General features: G+C 40.7%; 1 long non-coding RNA gene across 1 annotated transcript; it reads left to right on the top strand.

The window, feature by feature from the left end:
* Positions 1–8,543: 8,543 nt before the first annotated feature.
* LOC144118672 (uncharacterized) lies at positions 8,544–15,119 on the top strand. Its single transcript, XR_013312100.1, has 3 exons — positions 8,544–8,585; positions 13,973–14,035; positions 14,979–15,119. It is a non-coding gene; the product is annotated as an uncharacterized LOC144118672 (long non-coding RNA).
* Positions 15,120–16,019: the final 900 nt, after the last annotated feature.

The raw sequence follows: 16,019 nt of genomic DNA, 5'->3' as shown, positions 1-16,019 counted from the left end.
GGTTCCGAAACGTCTTTGAATTTCATGACATGGTCAGTGACCGCATTCCTTTTCCTTTAAATACACACTTGTAAAAAACAGAAAACTTTGATGAAAGCATGGCTTCACGCCTGCTGAGCACCTGGCTTATGGACGCCACTACCGCGCTTTCACAGGTGCTTCAGAAGGGCTGGTACAAATAAAGAGCTTCGAATACTTAATTGGAGGCAGAGTACACAGCACAGAGAAAAAGCTCGAGCTGGAAACTTAAACGGCTGTCTTCTGAAAATGAGCCACGATGCTTTTTTTTCTTTATTTCCTTGTCTATCCGTTCTGGTTACTCAGTGCTTATGATGCCCGTGTGCTGAAGGGAAAGACGTGAGTTGGACGCCGGCCACGGCGTTGCATTTCGATGGAGGGGCGCGTTACGGTGCGATGTTAGCTCACTTTAAAAACCTCAGGTGCTCAGAATTAAACGGTGCCCTCCACTACTGTTTCCTTCAAAATCTAAGTCAACTTGGGACCTTCAATTCCTAAAATAATCTTCATTCTCATGGCAACGAAAGAGAAATCATAACGCCACATCAAAAGGCTGCCAAGAAATGCTAGCAAATTCTCTGTGGTTTTATTTCTTTGAATGAAATATCGTAAAACATTTGATATCCTTCCACTCTCGTTACATGCTTTAAATTTTTAATTGACCTACGCGGAGACGATTACCCAATTGTGAATGATTTTATGAAAGGCATCTAGTCCAAAATAATTAATGCTATTTTCAACATGACAAAAAATATCTGTCCACAGAATGTCTTTTGAGACATAGGCCCAAATACCCAGATTGCTATTTCCAAGGAAAACCACGTCGCGACGCATGTAGTGGCGAAATCAATTAGGTTGGTCTTTGCACAAACGCGAAAGAAAACCAGTGTGGCGAAGCATGCATGTAATAGAGAGTACAGGACCTCTATATTCACCTGTTACCAGAAAACATATGCCTTCAACTTTGTATTTGAACGTAATTTAATAGCTTGCTATATGATTGCTGGTGACTGTGAACTGTGGGATAGGCTGTCGTACAAGTGTCTGGAGCTGGGTTTCTCATCAGTTTTATTATAATCTTCTATTTGGCTTTTTCGTCATCTTTGTCTAAGCTTTTGCTACTCTAGAATTATTTTTGCTCTTAGAAACTGTGTACATACAGGTTTTGTTGCTAGTGCCACTGAAGCAATGTTCGAACCCTGGACATTGTGTATCAAGCGAACATTAGAGCCCTTAAGTCGATTTTTAGTAATCCTGGAGTTCATAAGATCACTATATTATTTCTTCTCAGACAAGATCTTGTGCTCATTATACTGCTGAGAAAAAATGGTGTCTACTTAATACTTTCGTGTTCGAATGCATGAGGGTTTTTTTTGTTTTCTACCCTACCAAATCTGAAGCTCTGTAGAAACAAAAAGACATTTTTCGAGATGAGCTAAATGAGAAAGAAAGTGAGGATATATTGCCTCGTGCCTAGCGCCGCGCGACAGCCTTGTTTGGTGCCGACGACGACGAAGCGGTTGTTGTGGGCACGAGTGGCGCGCTGGTGCTGGTCTCGGTGACTCTGTGATCGGAACGGCAAGCCGACCTTATTCTCTGGTCCTCGGCAACGTGTACCTTCCCTGTGACTCCACCAGTGTCACGACTGAAGTCACAGGGAAGGTACACGTTGCCGAGTACATCTGGGAATATATGGGATATATGAGAATTCGCTCGTTACACTATCGAGGCATACACTGGAGGAGGAGCTAAAGTGTTCCCTGCGATTTTTTTCCGGTATCAGCATCGCATTGTAGCAGTAATAAGTAGCTGCCCAGAGATATATTCGCCAGAGATTTTAGCTGAAATCTTAACAGTATGCAGAGATGTAGGCGCTGCCGGAAATATACCTAAGAAAGAAAATCGCTTTTGCTGCATCTAAGAGGAACATATAATAGTTTGTAAGCAACATGACTTCTTTGAGGGGCTAGAATTCGTTATCGCTTTTTTTATGTAGCATGAAGCAAGTCGTTAATAACGACTTTTTGAGATACGTACGATCCTTATTGTTACTTTCAAAACACCGGTGTTTACTTTCATGAAAGTCTACAAGCATGGTAACTGAGCAAAATTTTGGAGCTGTGAAGAATTTTATACGATTGCAGTTCGAGAAGCATTGAACTGATGCTCCATGCACTTGGAATATTTTTCTGAAACACCAAAATCGACCTGGAAGCGAATTGGCGTCATATTTTTCTTTTCATTATGCAAAACGTCATATCAGAATCCTCAGGTTAGTTTTGAGCTCTCAGTGCATTCTCTTTTTCCAATTAGACACACAAAACTTTCAGGATAATTTTGAGCTGAAAGCGCATTCTCTTTTCCAATTAGACACACCAAACTTTAGTCATTATAGCAGTCATTTTAATGCATTTAGGGCTAGAAGCATGACTGACAGGAAGCGCAATAAGAGCGTCTCTTCGAAACGACTGACCGCAAAAACTTCCACAAAATTCATCTTTTATTTTTGCAGTCTTATTTTGTCTAATTAGGAGCTCATGCCATTGACGGCAAACTGAAACCAAAATTCAGCCGTACTCGTGATGACCTAATCATCATGAGGCAATCATGCTTCACCGGGACAGCTCCGTGCAAATTTAGACAGGCAAGCCCTATCTATTTCCTCTCTTTATGACATTTTTTCTCGATCATAGGCTTCAAAAAACAGTCTTCTGATATGGAATTATTTTCCTCCGTGACATATCAGAACAGCAAGGAAATATGGCCATCAACCGAATTATTTTGTTATTGTTTTCAAAATTAAAGCAGTAATAACTAACTGATACCCTTCCAAGCGCGGCCTCAAGCTACAAGGAAATGAGTAGAGCTATCTCTGGAAGATTGCAGTTAACGACAGTTTTGTTCTGGTCTGTGACACACACTCACGGTTATCGCCTACCAGAAGATGGAGAGAGGTTTAAACGGGCGAGGCCTCTTTAGTAATAAACTGTCCACTAGCAAAACGGCACTTTTGAATTTGATTAGAGAAAACAAGTTTAAAATAATAATCATACCAGGATATCACACAAATGGGAAAGTAAGTACTTTATAACATATTAGGGGCTCCATCTACTGTTCAAAACTACTAAAAATGATTATTAAAATAGATTATATGAATATTTATCGGGCGGCGTTTAAGCATGGCCCAAAATCTATCTGGTCGAAGATAATGTTTTTTATTCATATTTAGTTATTTTCACACTGTCAACGAATACCAACACCGATATTCGCTTTATATACGTAAAAAAATAGAAAGCAATAATGCAAACAGTCATAAACGACATTGAAGTTAGGCACAAACCAAGCAAATGATTAAGCCGCTCATTACACATCAATCAGTTTCAAAACACAATGTATCAAAGCCCACAAAGCGTAATTCACTATAGTGAAAAATATCAAATCGGTGAACTTTACTATAGTACTCTAAATACACAATGCCCATGTAGGAGGTAGGCTGCTGCTACAAATATTTTTGCTGAGTCGAACAGAGGTTTAGAGCCATCTCTAAGAAAAGGAGCCGTTAATCTATTCCTTTGCATATATTGCATTGTCCAATATAAATTTTGCAATTAAGATATTGGCGCCTTAATTTTTCAACTAACTAGCCATAAAATATTTACATAAACAGTATCTTGAGCACGGTGTCAAAAGCGCTTTGGTTCGTGAGGCGCAAGGTTCATTAGTCAGCAGAAGAACTAGACATGCGCCTCGCACTAAATTATTTCACTCCGTAATATTGTACGCATATGTTATATGGAATCTGTATCAGGCGTATCTAATAAATGAAGCTCAGTTAGTTGTAAACAATGTTGACCGGCTCATTTCAAACATCTCTCCCGTGCACCTATAGTAAGTGGAATAAAAATTTATTAATATAATTTTCTGAGAATCGTAGGTTGCCTAAATTCGTGTCCTTGTTTCAAAAGCTTCGCCATACTCGTTCATGCTCTTCAACACGGTTGTTTCAAAAAGGCAATCAAAATGTTTTGCGCCTGCATCTTCAGCACGATGTAAACAGCCCATTTTCGCACCTGAAATTTTTTTTCTCACTCTCGCCTCTTCTTGCCATTCATTACCACAAGCCATGATTCATTTCTTGAGAGCGATATGTGCTCCCTGAGGATTGGAATGCTTCAGAAGTCAAACATTTTTCCCTGTGAAGGCGTCCATCTTCATGTTCTGATTCACATTGCTTGCGGGCTTCAATCTTCTCAAATTTCTTTTTATGTTCCGCCATTACAACCTGTCACCGCTTTCAACCAGTGCAGCGTCCACCTCCCGGTCCCCTTCTACTAATTTTGTCTGTTATGCTACTTTATACTGTGAAACCTATTGCACCAGTTTATGTAGCGCACATGTGGGCCTCTAGGCTAGTTGAATAGAAGAGCGATTTCTAATTTCCCTGAGCTCAAATATTTGTCAACACCTTTAAAGACCAGCCGATATCTCTCATTTCTTGAATTATTCCTGGCTCTTATCCATATTCATCAGAGTAATTTTAAATTTAGGGCAAATGAGATGAGCTGAACATGCCGTTGCCGTTGTCTCGATAGCCGCATGTTTAGAACGAGTTTTTCTGCGAACAACAACGAATGCATTTAATTTCAATATGTTTTGAGCAAGATTTTTCATGGGAATGACACCCTAGCAAGTTCTAGCTTAAGAGATTACCTGTGCAGAAGTCACCGCTACGACTCGTGCGTAAAACTCCGAAATGGCTTGTTAACTGCTAAATGGACGGAAGGAGAGAACGCTGAAGTCTGGGCACCTTTAAAAAATAAGGTCCTTTCGACAACCGCAATACTTGATAAACTACTCAAACGAGCCAACGAAGAACAGTACCAACTGATAGTTGTCTCAAATAACCAGCGACAATGCCGGAACGTAATGGACACAGGCTGTTAAATTGATGCACCAGTTATTTTTTACCTTTATACAAAAAATTGCCACAGTTGTTAATTTTGTAATATCGAGTAAACGAATGTCTCGATATTACAAAATTACAGACCAAATAATTCATGCGACGCTCTTCATGCAATCGTCAACAAAAGATATGATATAAAGATCCCTGGAATTTAACTTTTTGTACCGGGGTAAAAAATGCGCACGGCGGTGGTGGTACTGCGATTTCTGTTTTTTGTGCACAAAAGAAGCTAATAGCCTACTAAGGAGCAATTTGTTTTGAGGTCAATTTTAATGTAGAACTCCTTTCTGCGCTCCTTGAAAGACTGACTATTTTAAGTTTCGTTATTAAAGGTATGGAGTAACAATTTCAAGAATAACGCAAAGCCAAAGCGTGGTGCCCATGAAGCTTTCAAAAATGTCTAGATTATGTGTGCCCGCTTTCGCAGCATTTGTTCGACTTTCTGCGTGCCAAAAATTACTTCTGTTTTCTCTGACGACGTGCGATGCTCATCCAACGATGTTCAATTGAAATGATATCATCAGCCATGCCTCTCCACTCCATAAGAACCACGGGTCCACTTTTTGCCTTCAATTTTCCACAAGCCTAGAACGATACCTCAGAACTTAATTCTGTCCATACGAATATACACAACACAGAATCTTGCGTGAATATAGAAGCATATTTTTTTCAAGAATGCCTCGAAAAACATATTTGCTTATAGCACCTTGAATCTAGTCAATGTGACAAACTCCACGAGTGCAGACCCAACCTTGGTCTACAAAGAAAACATCATGATGAGATAAATATTATCTGCGTTTGGGGCAACATATTGAAGAAATCCTATCAATTCCTTAAAAGACGACTTCAGTTCGTCTAGTCACATTACTCGCTTCTGTTCGCCACCTATTCATACCAGGTGTTGATGACCTTACGTCATTTTAGAAGCCCAATTATCCATGAGGGCAAAAAAAAATCCAATGGTGTTTTTTTTATATTTTTGCACATAAAGATTCTTATTGCGCAAAACAGATTTCTGAAATTTCGACAAAATTCCTTTACTAGTTTCGAAGTTAGAGGCGTAACACCGCTGTTGTTTCTCTAATTTGAGCACGAAAATTTCTCTTTTGTGAAAAAATCTTGAGAGACGAGTGAGCCTGCGAACGCCTGGTTGCGGCATGTCGAGAAGTAGATAATGAAGAGTAGCCCTTCTGTTGGTACATTATCTAGGCGCCCACATCGACTCCTCTCATGCCAGTATAGTAAAAAGAAAAAACATTTTACTGCCAAAAGTGCAGTTTCGTGCGCTGTGGGTGACCACCGCTTTTCTAAACATGTTGTCTCAATGCTGTGATGATTGCAAATCATAGTTACCGCCCTGTGGTACTCAGACTTCACGAAAAACGGGCGACCTACGCGATTGATAGAAAAGCTAATTTCTCCTCGCTGTTTTCATACCATATTTTTCTTTAAGGCCCCGTGGACACTTCCTAAGTCGGTTGTCGCGAACGGTTCCTGTAGCCCGCAATCCCTGCCAGCAGTGTGTTAAAATGTCTTGACGGGTAAAAACAAAAAGTTGCCCAAAATGAAGATATGGTCGCTAGGGGTTGAAAACATCTCAGGAAATGATAAGAAAACACGCGCTTCCAAAGGTTTCTTTACTGAACTGGAGGAATCTCTGCTGTTTTACAGTATGTGCCAAATGCATAACCGCATCCGATTGCACTGCTCCGCATGCAGTTCTTATAACCAAATATTCATTACAAGTGATTAAAGCCACATCCACATGTTATTCAGGATAGCTAGCTACTGGCGAAACAAGCTTTAAGGCCTCCTTGTTCGAAAAAAGAACGGTTTCTTTACACGAAAATGCGAAAACTATAAGATCTATGACCTGGAACAGATATACGGCACTGTGCACGAAGGAAGACACATCCCACTATAAAAAGTACAGCAGCAGGTACTTCATCATAGTGCAAGAGAATTGAAAGATGAGGGGAATTCAAAGCATCCACTATTCACTTTTGTCTTTCGCGCTGCTGTATACTTAATACTATGATGATATGTACATGATCGCGGATGCAAGAAAAATGTAAGCAAGCGACTACCGCAGTAGTTGGTGCAAAACAACTTTTCTGAACTTGCTCCACAGAGGGATGACACACTGAGGGCAAGAAAGACACCTTCATAGTTGAGGGGCTTCATCCTACCTCTGGTGGCAAACGCTTGAGCCACTTGAAAAGCAACTATTAATCGTTGGCCTGAAATCTTTAAAAACTAAACTGTACAATAAAAAGTACGATCGTCTCTAATAGGTTAGGTTCACAGATGTGCTGGTCTTCAGCTCGAGTCCTGAGGTTTAGTTCAGCATATTTCACATTACGTCTCACAATCCTTCGAGTGATGGTAGAGACTGATAGGAGGCCCAATTATCGCAAACGTCCATATAAAACATCAAGTAAAGCGCAAATTTGGAGGAGTTGGTAAGTGTTCATTTTTGCTCAGAGCATACAGTTTTCAAGGCTTACGCGAAATAACTCTTCCTCGAGAACCGGGTTGGGCGTTCTGCCGTCCTCCTGAATTGATTGAAAACAAACTATCTCTAAAGCTATATCTGTTCAGATCGTGTGAAGGTGTGGATTGTGAAAGTATGAAATCAAGTGAAACCTGATGGTGAATAATTCCATATTTGAGGCACGGCTTATTGCCAGTTGAGCAGTCCTGATGACATTATGGTAACCTTGCACTCGATCAATTGCTTCGAGAAATATAGAGTAATACATGCAAGCGCAAAATATCCCGGCTGAAAATGGCAGTAAGTTGAAAATAATTCAAAACAGACGATAAATGAGCGTAGTGGAAAGCGTCCATGCAAGAACACAAATGAAAGACGAACTGCAGGCGAACATTAATTCCCCAACTAGAGCTCTGGTGAAAAGGACATCATTGCGTCATAATATACTCATAAATTGTACAAGTTTTTTAAATCAACTGTAATTTCAGATTACACAAAAACATTGTAAATAATAAATCTTTGTTTGCTACTGCGCTTCTCAATAAATAAGAGAAAGACAGAGCAAGAAAAAGTGCGAATCGTGCGAACACCAGAAATGAATAGAAAGTGCAGACCATATGCGCAGTTTCTTGCGAGTCTGCATGTTTAATTAGATGTTAAAATTTTCGTATCTTAATTAAATATTTTTATATTGTTGCGGTCCGTGTGTAGAGCAGGCGTCATTTACGCCCAAATTGTCCGACTGTGCTGTTTTCTTCAGCTTTCTGTGGTAATTAAAATCTGGCGAGCAATAAAACCCCTGTCATTCAAACACTGCTTTCATTAATGGCTTTCCGACATTCTGGTCAGTACTGCTCTTCACTCGGTCCTTCCTCGGAGTTAACAGCTTTTTTTCTTGTTATTTCAGCTGTGCGTGCTAATGGAAATCCGCCGCTGATTTAATTACCTGTCATGAATGGGCTGCTTTATCGTGAAAATTTGTGACATTCGAAGCAAAAAAATAGGGCACTTCGTCCCTGCTACAAGTATATATACCCCATCTGGATGCATTTGCTGCTATCACCATCGGGAGCAGAAAAGCTTTGACTTTGTATTCTGAGGCATTTAGCGGTAAGTACCCGAAGGCCATGAGTTCTCCGTAATATGTGAATTCTTTTTCGACACGGCACAACAAGTGGATTGAATGCCTATTTGCGTGGCTGATCAAAGTGTACCGCATACAAATCCCCGTTTTGAATGTCCGGTAGCTGCGATGCTGCTAGATAACGTTAATCATATTACGAGCGATTATAACTGTCGAATTTGTTCTCATTCAGCGACACATTTCGAAAGCTCTTTTTTTTCTACAGTGATTTAAATTTGGTAGGGTAGATAACAAACCAAAAAATCTCTTCATGCATTCGAACAGGAAAGTAACAAGTAGACACAGCATATTTTTCTCATTAGTATAATAGCAATACTAGCTGTTGATCTTATGAACTTAAGGGGATACCGAAATTGCCTCAACGGCTATAATGTTTGGTCGATGCACAATTTCAAGGATCCGATCGTTGCCCCAGAGGCACTTGCAAGCGAACATGAATGTACATCAGTTTATATGCACAAAAATAAATCTGCAGTAGTGAAAGCTTAGATAAATTGGGAGGAAAAGAAATAGAAAATATAATAAAACTTATGAGAATCCCAGCTGCAGAGCCTTTTACGACAGCTTTTCTCAGAGTTCACAGTGACAAGTAATCATATCGCGATCCATTAAATTACGTTGAAATAGAAAGTTTAAGGCATCAGGTTTCCAGTAAAAGCTATCCATAGAGGTCCTGCACTGTTATTTCTCTGCATGCTTCGCCAGGCCACTTTTCTCTTGTGCTCCTGCGAAGCCCACCCTAACCGATTTCACCACTATCTGTGTCGCGACGCGGTATTGCTTGGGATGAACAATATGGGTTTTTGGGTCTTTGGGTCTAGGGCTCAAAAGACATTCTGTGGACATATATTTTCTGTCAAGTTTAAAAAAGCAATAATAATTGTGGGCTAGACGCCTTCATTGAAGTCAGCCACAATTTTATAATCATGTCCTCGTAGGCCTATAGAAACTTAAAAGCATGTAACAGAAGTGTACTTATATCAAATGTTTCACGATGTTTCCCTTCAAAGAAATATTAGCACAAAAAGTTTGCAACCTTCATTAGCATTCTGTCAATGTGACGCTATGAATTTTTTGTTCCTTTCCTTTAAAATGAAGCTCATTTTGGATTCTTTAAGAGGTTTAACACGCCACCATAGCCGTTGCGTTCGCACAAATGAAAGCCTTCGTTATTTTTTGTGATTTTTTGCATTTAGAATACCAAATGAAATCTTAGGCGTGTGAATTATCAAAAAATATTTCCTGCTGGACGGACGGCCAAGAGATCAGTGCAATGTCCGGAATTGCGTTGGATGCGCAGGACCTTGACAAGGTGACATATATTGTGCACATCTTTGCGAGGGCTTGGTAAAGTAGTGATTATCTCAAGAAACATTCAAGATGGCGTAAAAGAAGTGCACGAAATCTTCTCATTAATAAAGAGGCTACTTAGTCTGGGGTAAGCAAAATTTTTGAGCACAGCCTTCTAATTTAGAACTTAGAATATTTTGTCAGAGAGAGCGACGATACCTTTCTTACTGTACCAGAAATAAAAAGCTTGCAAGGCGAGGCTAACAGGAATAGAAAGAGGTCTAGCAAAAATATCCTGAGAGATAAGCGTCCAGTGTCCAGTCTGGAGCTAGAAACAAACGGCAGTGTTCGGAGATGAAGCAAGCTATGCTTAAAAACCTGAACTGGGGTCTCTTAAAAATTATCGAAGGTCGATGCGACAGGCATGAGCAGAGGCTGAACGCTGTCAGCAACAGGAAAGAATATTTGAGAATAGAGAGATCATCGCATTAAAATTACGCCGCATGAAGAGTGCGATGCTTGTTCAATACCGACCAGTACCTGCTGCAAAACGCCAGGGTTGATAATACCTCAATTCAATTTTGGCACTCAATGTATGGTTTGATTGAAAGCAAGTAATTCTTGTTTGGTTCACATGCTCTCGTGTTCTGTACGAAAAAAGCCCAAATAACAGCAAATCTCGTCGCTGTTGTTAAGACATCAACTTTACTTATCTTTAAAATTCGTTTCCTTGTGGGCACTAATTTTGCAATTCATTCTTTGCTGCCACAGCGGCCTGATATGTTCTGGGTTGAACAATTGGCCAGTTGTCTCAGAGCATGCCGCTAGAAAATAGACTCGTTCAGTCCCGCTCTAACATACAAGCAAGACGTTTGAGTGTCTCTTGGTCTTAGATCCAGGGTTTCTTTCTAACGAAGTTGATTATTGATTCACAGCTCCTAATGAGCGCGGAATTGACTTGGAGTGTAAGGCTGCGAACAAAAATTGATGCGAATCTTGTCCCGCCAAGATTTTAAGGCCAGAACGGAAAGTTAATTGCCAAAGAGAAAACATTTCTCAAGCACAAGCCGGACGAATTTTCAAGTGAGAGCGACAGCAGAGACAACACGCTAAAGAAACATCGCTGACCTCATTATCACTGCCCTCTTTATACAGTTCCCAATCTTCTGCGCCATCAAACGCACTCTAAATGTTGAAGTTTCGGAGCAAGCGCTCAACCATGTTTTGAGGGATGTCATCTCAGGCTGCAGCAATCTGAATGTTAGCCACACGCGCTTAATACGGCGTGTTGGAATTAGCTCGAGGGTTCCACTGGTCCGGTTGAATGTCTGACTCTCTTGCCAGCGCTCTCCCTTGGGCCTGTAGCACTTCTCTGGTGACTGGATGTGACGCTGACCTCCGCGATTTCACGAACACAGCCACTTCTGAGTCCAGTTCTGAATGGCTGCTTTTCTTTGGGCCCCTGAAGGCCATCCTAGTTGCTACTCGGTGAGCATAATTTCCATGCCCTTCCAACGGCGAAAATTGTTTACCTGCATTTATAAGTCCCAACGGGCTAACAGATTTCGAAACTGCTGTTACCCTTCGCGACACTTCACTTAAAGGCGGCAGTGTAATGACACCGTCTCTTTGTTACCATGTTGTCAGCGGAAAATGACGCGTGAAGAACTTGCACTAAAAGGAAATGTGTTCACGCCACCACAAGAAGCTAAAAGGAGGTCAAAAAAGCAGCCAATGCTCGTGTGTGCTCTTTTAAGCATCAGTTACTGATAGTAACGGATATATTACTGTCGCCTGCTGGCGTTTGGTGCAGCCTCTGCCTGTGTGCTATTGTTTTTCTTCTTATGCGTTGTCTTAATATTTTAAAGACACAACGTCAAAATCCTGGAATCTAAGCCTACCTAATAGTCTCATTACTCATGTTTTTAAAGAACTATCGTCGAGATTCCAATAAATGTGATAAATATATCTTTCCAAATAACCATTCTCACAGCTAATTAGATACGAATACGCAAACTAATCATCAGCTCCTGCGCACATACGCTGGGTCTGGAATTTGAATGTAACGCGTCATGCAGCGTATTTGCTATCGCGACCTAAGAACGCCACCGATAATACTCTGGCAGATGAGAAGAGCGCGAGGAATTTCGCTGAAGTGACTGGGATAGCCTTGTTTTCTTTTCGAATCACGAGATTAGCAGGTCGACAGAGGCCCAACATATTTTCGTCCAAGACAAATGTGTCCATCACAACAAGGAATATGCCACGACATGACGAACTTCATTTCGGATGGCGTCCAATACGTCGTTTGTGGCATTTCATATCAATCACTGCAGTTAACATTGCTCTCACCTACGTGTCCTGTAAGGTATCTCAGTGATGCGATGTTCTCGAAATGTCCAAAAAACAGAATTTGTTCGGCATTTCTGTCTTCTATCTTCACATACATCTATGAAAAGGCCATACAGCTAGTCTTGTATTTTTTTGTTACTTGTTTTGCTCCATACTCGATCAATAATTGCTCCGCTGTTTTTTTCGCGCACTATATAAGCTATACACCACTGGAATTTGTTTCATAACGGGTACAACTTACACACCTGCTGTGACTTCTTACCTGCAGACTATAGAGTGGTGAGTAAAACAATGCTACCGTCTACTGCACATTTTGTAGTTTCTGAATTCGGAGGTTTATTTCTTACATTTATCATATCTCAGATGAATGTTAGGGCTGCGCTAAGGGTGTTGCGTAACTCGATTTCACAGACCAACCCTGACGTGAAAAGCTCATTGCTACTTTTCAAAGCTGGATTTGGTAAATCTCGCTAACGGAAAATGTGACCTCTAAGCAAACAAGCTTGCAGCGACGTGCCGACAGTGTAGTGCACTCTGTGCTGACACCCAAATCATATGGTCAGGAAAATCTCACCGCTGGGAAGTTGTTAACATCTGTATTTTGGTAATCGTAGTATTTGATACACTTCTAGCTGGACTGAAAAAAGAAACTCCCCTCTACGCCTGGGATTCTTTGCTGCCCACAGGACAGACCTGACCGGGAGGATAATAAATATCTTTCACTTTAACTCCAAACGTGATGTCGAAATGTTTTTATAAAGAAGAAAAACATCAGAAATTGTTTCCTAACTGCTCCTATAGCCCTCCGTTTGCAATTAAATGAACAAAAGTATCGGTGTGCACGCTCATTACCAACACCTGTTCCAAAATATGCCCTCAGATGCAGCAGTGCCTATTGCGCTTGATTTACGACGGTGGGCTGGGCCCAGCTGCTCAGAGCCTTACCACTGAGCCACGGCTGCAGGTTCCATCAAAAAGGCAGCGCCACACCCAGCCAAAAAACAATTTTTCCAAAACTATAACTCGCTGCATGATGACCGCGGTAATTGATTTGCCTGCTGGATTGCTTAATATGCTGTAATTCAGGCACAGTGTTTAGCAGCGTCCTTGCACTCATAAAGATAACATTTCTTGCAATAAAACTTGTTGTTTAAAGCAATTCGCCTGTTTTTTTTGTGGACTTGAATGAACACCGTACATGCTACTGTGTCTACTTTAGAATTTTTGAATTGTAACCTTTTCTTTTCCCGTTATCTCAGCCTCTATCCTGGTGCGTATTCTTTTCATTCTGGCTTCAAAGATGTGCGTTTGTGCGCACTTCAGCCTGTGAGTAGCGCAGATGCTGGAACCTGTGTTGTGGGGCGTAGGATTTATTATGTGTTCGCTCATTTGATTTATATTTCAGCCATTATATGTTTTATGCGAATGACTTGAAGTGACATTCCCATTACTTAACAAAAGCGAACAAATCGCAGGGGCACATGTTGAAACTTTCGAAACTTTGCCTTTCATGTCACTAAATCAGAAAGCTCAGAGTAGAATTAAACCCAGAACCAATGTCAAATGGACCCTGAAGCAACTATTCCTAACGGCGAGGTTGTATAAAATACTACAAAAGACGCACTACTTCATCTTTATCGTCGCGAGCGAGTGTACAAGCCTAGATTATTTTTTCTGCACTTTAAGCCAGAGACAAATTATTATTTTGCAGGCCAAGCCAACATGTCCAACAACTTCGCAGTCAGTCTGCTGTGTCTGGTGGCCGCCATTCTTGGTAAGTGTACGAAATAAAAATTTTGGATACGAAATATTTTTTACTTTCATTTTTCCTAAGCTGGGGGTGGGGGGGCACAAAGTTGTAACCACGGCAAGAAGAACACCGAAACTTTCTCAAATTATCACTCCCCGCTGCCGCCGTAGATATATTTGCTCCCTTTGGCGTAAAAGCCGCACCTTCTAAACAGTAGTCAATGTTAGAGGAGTTTATGCCCCTTTCCCACCCGTCTGTCTTCCTTCTGTCAGCAATCTTAAATGCCGCAGTCATGGGAGAAAAGACTAACTGCTCTGGTTAACTTAATCCTATTGCCCAAGCCTATCACCGTGAAAAAACTTCGCACGGGAAATTGTTAACTAATTTTTTTTTTACCAGAAAGCGCACTGCTGCTTATATATCGCTCTTATATATCGGCGAAACAGTGAACTACGCTCGCATTCAACGAACAAACAAGTATGAATGCAGATTTTCCTAAGAGACCAAATTAAAAAGGAAAATTCTCACCACGAAAATGTTTTAAATAAAGTCGATTATAAATCTATCAGCATATCCGGATTAGAAGACTCTCCAATACACAGTGGAAAGTTGAAATTGTTGAGATTGGCCCTGATTAGTCTAATCACAGGAGTAATCAGGGTCCTGTCATTAGTTTCAACTTTCGACAGTTTATTTGATGGCCTTCTAGACCGGACATAGTGATAGGTTCAAAATGAAACTTATTGGAAGCAACTGCTTTCTGAAAATTTTCCTATTTAACATTGTTCTCCACTCAGTCCAGTTTTCATTGCGAATATTTGTAAACACACGCGTTTCCTCTTAAAGAAACATTCTCATAAATATTGTGACGCAATTGCGCCCCTATGAACGGCTAGAATAGAGCAGCAATGTTTAAAACACTTCAATGCAAACTTCCTAACACATTTCTCTGCTCATTTGCTTTCAGCGCTGCTAACAATGGCACCCAATGGAGCAGAGGCCATTCCTCTATACATTATGGATGAGATGAACAAGGGGAGGGCGGAAGACATGGCTAGCAAGGAATGAAGTTCCCCTGTTGCTGAATAAATACGAGCAGTGAACGACATTTGTATTTGCTCATTTCGTAACATACAATCAAAAGAACAAAGTCTTCCCTGTCAAACATTGCCTTTTTTGTCAATAACTATTCTAAAATGCCACTACTTAGCTTAATATTTCGCAGTCTACAGCCATCGCTTTGTAATTTAAAATTTTCTGGTTGTAAAGTCCCACATGGCGGTGGCCACATTCAGGCAGAAGGGTTTCACATTGAAAACGATGCTCACACCCCCTCTTTGATCAGATGGCAGTAGATATTAATCACAATCTATATACATTGAATGGATACGGTCAATATAGGCGGGGCTTATTCTGAGGAAGGTAGTGCAGCGTTCTAAAATCAGGCTTCCTTCTCTTATTCATTACGATAAAAGTAACGCTGGCAGCACAAAGTGAAAACGATGACGCCACCCGCCGTTTGACACCATGCAAAAACGTTCGGCTTCGCTCTTTGTGACGCTGCTCTCTCAGACATCACAGGCTCGTTGTACTGATATAACATCAGGAGAAATGTTCATCACGATGAGTTCTCGGGTAAGTTTATTCATCGAGAAAAGAAGGTGCGCTTGTCCCGTCCTCTTTCATGCGATTGTCCTATTTGCGCAGCTCATCTTTCCACTATGATGAGAAATCTGCTGATCCCGCAACGGTATGAAAATATTTCGTGTAAGGGAACGAATCTTTAATCACTGCAAATCTAGATCTCGTCTCTTCAAATAAGTAATACTTTTATACTCTTAAAATTGAGATATAAAAATTATACTTTTCGGGCAAACTTGAACCACAGATGTTAATTTTAAATATTGCATAGATTCTAAACGGCCAAGATTCTGCTTTGGCGTCACTGAGGTTTCAAAATGAGTGAGCTATTAAAAAAATTTTCCGTTCTGATTGGCTTCAATAGCCT

This window comes from Amblyomma americanum, chromosome 2 (assembly GCF_052857255.1).
Source record: "Amblyomma americanum isolate KBUSLIRL-KWMA chromosome 2, ASM5285725v1, whole genome shotgun sequence".
Classification (NCBI taxonomy): domain Eukaryota; kingdom Metazoa; phylum Arthropoda; class Arachnida; order Ixodida; family Ixodidae; genus Amblyomma; species Amblyomma americanum.
The sequence above is the reverse complement of the archived record's forward strand: the minus strand, read 5'-3'. Positions and strand labels throughout refer to the sequence as shown.